General features: G+C 53.1%; 1 protein-coding gene across 1 annotated transcript in view; it reads right to left on the bottom strand.

Annotated features, from left to right (window-relative positions):
* Positions 1-3,717, bottom strand: part of RAB7A (RAB7A, member RAS oncogene family) — a 34,240-nt gene extending 30,523 nt beyond the window's left edge. The window contains exon 1 of the mRNA XM_040995300.1: positions 3,539-3,717. The gene's annotated coding sequence lies outside the window, so the exon portion shown is untranslated. The remainder of the gene's footprint in view (positions 1-3,538) is intronic.
* Between the last annotated feature and the right edge of the window lie 2,283 nt (positions 3,718-6,000).

The raw sequence follows: 6,000 nt of genomic DNA on the forward strand, positions 1-6,000 counted from the left end.
CCACCCTTCTGTCTGGGAGCTCAGGTAGTCCCAGAACAAACAGAAAAGCAATTTCCCACACTCCTCTTACAGGTGTGGAAATCTGGGCAGCACAAGCCATCGATGTAAGATGCTACACGCTTTCTTGGGGGAGCTAAAGACAAACTTCACTATGTCAAATGTATCTTTGCTTTAAGTCATGGTAGCGCAATGTAACGACGCCGTGGACTTCCTTGTAGGTGAACAAAAACATAAAATGCTGCAAGAGCAAAATGAGAAACAATGTTGAAGGTAAAAGGTTACCCTCCCAGAGACACGAAAAACAACTAAGTATCATCTGCTACACCTTTTCAAAAGCAAGTCATACAAATACTATGGTTAACATGAACAAGAGGGTCCTGCGTGGTAGCCTAGAGACTGAAACTCTTTGCCCTGCATATGCCAGAATCCCATGTAGGGGTCAGTTCTAATCCCGGCACCCCTGCTTCCCTTCCAGCTCCCTGCCTGTGGCCTGGGAAAGCAGTCGAGGACCTCCCAAAGCCTTGGGATGCCTCATTCATGTAGGAGACCTGGAAGAAGCTCCTGGCTCCCCGTGCTGGATCGGCTCAGCTCTGGCTGTTGCAGCAACTCAAGGAGTGAATCAATGAATGGAAGATCTTCCTCTGTTTCTCCTCCTGTGTATCTGACTTTCCAATAAAAACAAATATTTTAAGCTAAAATAAAATGAACAGGAGAGTGTCTGATTCAAGAACTGTCTCAAACTCTGCTTTTCAACCAGCTTCCTGCTAACGCACCCTGCAGAGAACTGACTGCACCCCCCCCAGCTCTCACGGGGAAGGCACAGATGGATTTCCTGGCTCCTAGCTTCAGTCCGGCCCAGACCTGGCCATTGCAGGTAAGGACCCAGTGAATGAAAAATAGATCTTTTCCTCTGCCACTATTTTAATACTACAAATCAAAACAAAACAAAACAAATACCCAGCACCACAGTGGTTAAATCCTTGCCTTGCACCTGCCAGGATTCCATATGGGTGCCGGTTCATATCCTGGCTGCTCGACTTCCCATCCAGCTCCCTGCTTGTGGCCTGGGAAATCAGTCGAGGACGGCCCAAAGCTTTGGGACCCTGCACTCATGTGGGAGACCTGGAAGAAGTTCCTGGCTTTTGGCTTTAGATTGGCTCAGCTCTGGCCACTGCAGTTACTTGGGAAGTGAACTGGTCGATGGAAGATCTTTCTATATTTACCTCCTTTTATATATGTCTTTCCAATTAAAGAAATATTTATTTAAAAAATTTAAAGCATCATTGAAAGGAAGAGTGACAGAGAGGGAGAGACACAAACCTTCCATTGTCTGGTATTCTCTTCCAAATGACTACGATGGACAGGGGCGAATCAGGCCAGCCAGAAGCCTGGAACTCCCTGAGGCCCCACAGGGCCAGTGGGGGCCCAAGCACCTGCGCCGAATTCCGCTGTTTTTCCAGGTGCAGGTGAGTTAGAGGATGGGAAGAGGAGTGGCCAGGAGTCAGAATACTGCCCACATGACCCTGAAGTGACAGGCAGTGGCTTAACTCGCTGTGCCACTACTCTGCCTCCCAAGTAAACAAATGTCTTTTGAAAAAACAAATGTCTTAAAAGCTAACTACACACTAGCCTGTTTGGATTACAACTCTTGAAGACACGAGAACTCTCCCCCAAGGACCGCAGGCTCCATGCAAAGTCATGCCACCACAGAATTCCTGGCCCTGAGCACTCATCATTTTGAAATTTCTGGAGCACCAGACCCCCACAGAGTCCATAACATCCTGACACAAGTAGATGCTCAAACAGCTGATAAATGAGTGAAAACACTCAACATGAGATAAGGTGGCAGCAATTACTACTCGCATAAACACATCAGGCTTGGGAACAAAGCTCTTTTTTTCTTTTTTTAACGTAGGACAAATTATAACCCTTGGAGGCTGTGAGCAAGGAGCTGCAGCTTGGACTGTGTCTTCAGGAGAGAGAATCGTAAGGCACTTCCCAGTTCTCAGACTCCAATCTGAACAAACCCTTCCCACGCTGATGCCGGAGAGGGAAACACACACACAGACCTCATTAATCCATGGACGAGAAGTCACGTGTCTAATCAGCTGCTTAAGTCACAAGGAACAGACCAGAGCTTCTGGCATCCAAAGATGTAGCATTTCCAACAGACATGCACCAGCTACACGGGCACCACCAACTAAGCTCCTGGGAAAGGCTCGGGCAGGTTCAACACCTGAAACAGACCAGACTCGGGTAACAAGATGGTCCAACCTCTTGCCAGGATTCCAGCGCTCTTAATTCCATGACACTACAGTGTAGGTGCCAGGGGATGCCACTTTGTGCCCAACCCGAGCAGACAGGCATTCAAACAGCCCAAAGGAGTGGAGGGAGCCAGCACACAGCAGCTGCCAAAAATCACTGCGAACTCCAGGGCACGTGGCACTACAACCCAACTGAGGGAACGGTCTTAAAGGTCCTGAATGCTTGGGCTGAATCTGCCCCCATAAACTGCAAGCTGTACGACCTTCAACAAATGATTTAACCTCCCACTCAGAGGCGGGATCCCCTCTGAGCACCACACTGCCCGTCCTGGCCGCTCTGCTCCCCATTCAGCAACCTGCTCATGAGCCTGGGAAAGCAACTGGAAGATACTCGCACGTGGGAGAACAGGAGGGCGTTCCTGGCTCCTGGCTTCAGCTCTAGCCACTGCAGCCAGTTTGGGAGTGAACCAGCAGATGGAGACTACGGCGCCCGCTTTCTCCCCATCACTCCTCCCTTTGAATAAATTATATGTTAAAATAAAAAAAGACCACTGTTTAAAGGTTCTGCCACGCAGCCCAACACATAATAAACCCTCAAATGCACGCTACTAATCCTCCACAATCCCACTTTTACCGACCACTGGGAGGTACTAAGCCTAAATTAAACAGTGAGTGGCCGCGAACACTGCCGCAAGTCCGGAGTGCCACAGCCAGTCACCATCGTCGTCCGCAAGTTTTAAAACTTTGGGCACTTAGTGTGGCATGCCAATGGCATGCCGCGGGGCCGAGGCGGCTCGCGGGTCCACGGCGTCTCGGGCGAGCCCCGCGCACGTGAGCTGACTCAGGCTGACTCAGTGGCCGCCGGAGCCTCTCCCGACGGAGGGTCAGCCGTCCGACGCGGACAGTTGGGCGCTGGGCGCCCGGCGGCCCCGGGCCCGGCAGCGGGTGGGGCCAGCGCGGAGGGCCGGCCGCGGCGCGGGGCCAGCGGCGTCAGCCAGCCTCCCGGCCTCGGCTCTCGACGCCGCCGAGGACACGCGCGGACAGTCCGCGCCCAGCGCCCCGGGGGCCGCCGCTCCGCCAGAGGTCACGGCCGGCGACCTCCGACCCGTCCGCAGCCGGGCGCGGCGCAGCCCCGCTCCGGGGCCCCGGGCGACACGGGCCCGGCCCGCGAGGCCCCGCCGCGCCCGGCCCGGGACGGGGAGGACGCGGGGCCCGGGCGGCCGCGGGCTGCGGAGGGGGATGGGGCCGGCGGCCGGGCCGGGCCCGACGCTTACCGCGGCCGCTGCGCTGGGGACTCCGGGTCGGGCGCGTCGCCAAGGCTCCAGACGACGAGGAGACGAAGCGGAGGACGAGGACACGGCAGGCCGAGGTGCGGGCGCCCCGAGACTCCCTGGCGCTCTCCAAGCTTCCAAAGCCGCCGCCGCCGCCGCCGCCTCGGGCTTTATGGCCAAGATTCCGGCCCCGCTCCCACTTCCGCCACCGCCGCCGCCCCGAGCGGAAGGACCTGTCACGAGACGCTCGACGTCACGGGTGCGGGGGAGGAGCTCCGCCTCAACCTTGCGTCACGTTCCGGCCGCCCTAGGCTGAGCCTGGATTACGTGGTGGAAGCATGGCTGCTCCCTAATGGCTGTCGCCATGTTTGAGGTCCGTACAGGAGCAGGAGGACGCCAGGTTGGCTCCACCAACGAATTTCTCAGCCCTCCCTCAGTAACCCCACAATGAATGTCACAGGAAAGAGAACGGGAGCAAACCAGCTCTTACAGTAGCATCTTTCTCCAGAGGGCAGCGAATAACCACGTAATCGCGTGCACCCTGACTGCAGCAAGATAAACAAAACCAGGGCTTGCAGAAATCTGAAGAGTAGACGACATGTGCTGACAGAGTGAGACAGCCAGCAGCCACATGCACTAAGCACCCACTGAGTATGTATGCCACAGCTTGCATTTTTTAACATTGTAATTTGAGCCATAGAGACAAAGGAATCCCATCTGCTGCTTGGCTGTGCAAGCGCCTGTGAAGGGCCAGGGCTGAGAGCCGGGACTGCAGTCCTCAGGAACATGGTCCAGAGCTCCCATGGGGGCAACACGAACCGAGCTACTTAACACTTGATCGCTGCCTCCCAGGACCCAAGGCTTCGTCAGGGTATCACATGTGGGTGCAGACGCTGTCTCCGGCCATCCTCACCTGCACTATGACATGAGATGTGGGCCTCTCAAGCAGCTGCATCACCTGCAGTGTCACAGTGTCCATGCCTGATTAACTTTTTTTAAATTAGAAGTTCCTGGGGGAAAGATGAGAACTGTGTAGAAAAGGAATTTCGGGCCTGGTGCAATGGCTCAGTTGTCTGATCCTCCCCTTGAAACAGCACCAGGATCCCATATGGGTGCTGGTTTGTGTCCCGGCTGTTCCACTTCCCATCCAGCTCCCTGCTTGTGGCCTGGGAAAGCAGTAGAGGATGGTCCGAAGTCTTGGCACCCTGCATTCATGTCGGAGACATGAGCTTCTGGCTCCTGGCTTTGGATCGGCTTAGCTATGCTTTGGCATTGCAGCCACTTATAGAGTAAATCAGTGTTTGGAAAATCTTTCCCTGTCTCTTTGTAAATATGATCTGCCTTTTCAATAAAAATAAATCTTGAAAAAAAAAGGGGGGGGGAGGGCTAGCGCAATAGCGTAGTGGTTAAAATCCTCGCCTTGAATGTACCAGGATCCCATATGGGCACTGGTTCTAATCCTGGTCGCCCCGCTTCCCTTCCAGCTCCCTGCCTGTGGCCTGGGAAAGCAATCAAGGATGGCCCAAAGCTTTGGGATCCTGCACCCACGTGTGAGACTTGGAGGAAATTTCTGTCTCCTGGCTTCGGATTGGCTCAGTGCCAGCCATTGTAGTCACTTGGGGAGTGAACCATTGGACGGAAGATCTTTCTCTCTGTCTCTCTTCCTCTCTGTATATCTGACTTTACAATTTAAAAAGAAAGAAAAGAAGAAAAAAAAAAAGAAAAGAAAAGAAAAAGAATTTGATGTCAGCGTGTATGGTCTTCCCACTGCAAATGATAGTAACACAGCTAAGTGCTACAGGCACCGAAGCACGCAGACGTTACCGCACTGCTTTGTCTGGCAGAAGACATAATCCAAGAAGAACTAAAGGCCCTTTGAACTCACTCTTACAAATGCCACAGTAAGCAACCTGGTCAGAGCTCCTAGGGGTGTGAAACACATCCCAAACACCAGACCCACCTGAGCATGTCAAGATCCACTCAGAAATCCTATCTGCATCCCCAACAACAACCTACTCTTTCCATTGTTCCAAATAGCTTTGGAATGATTCTTTAAAAAAAAAAAAATTTCCAGGCCCGGCATAATAGCCTAGTTAAATCCTCATCTTGCATGCATCAGGATCCCATATAGGCACTGCTTCATGTCCAGCAGCTCCACTTCCCATCCAGCTCCCTGCCTGTGGCCTGGGAAAGCAGTGGAGGACGGCCCAAAGCCTTGGGACCCTGCATCCGTGTGGAGACCCAGAAGAGGCTCCTGGCTCCTGGCTTTGGATTAGCTCAGCTCTGGCCATTACTTTCTTTCTTCTCTGTAAATCTACTTTTCCAATAAAAATAAAGCTTAAAAAGTTATTTTACTTGACAGTCAAAGTTAGAGAGAGAGAGAGACAGAGACAGAGATCTTCCATCTGCCAGTTCACTTCTCGAATGGTCGCAGTGCCACATCAGCAAAAGTTAGGCTGGTCCGA

Source organism: Ochotona curzoniae, unplaced genomic scaffold, assembly GCF_017591425.1.
Source record: "Ochotona curzoniae isolate NIBS_2020 unplaced genomic scaffold, NIBS_Ocur_1.0 contig_908, whole genome shotgun sequence".
Classification (NCBI taxonomy): Eukaryota; Metazoa; Chordata; class Mammalia; order Lagomorpha; family Ochotonidae; genus Ochotona; species Ochotona curzoniae.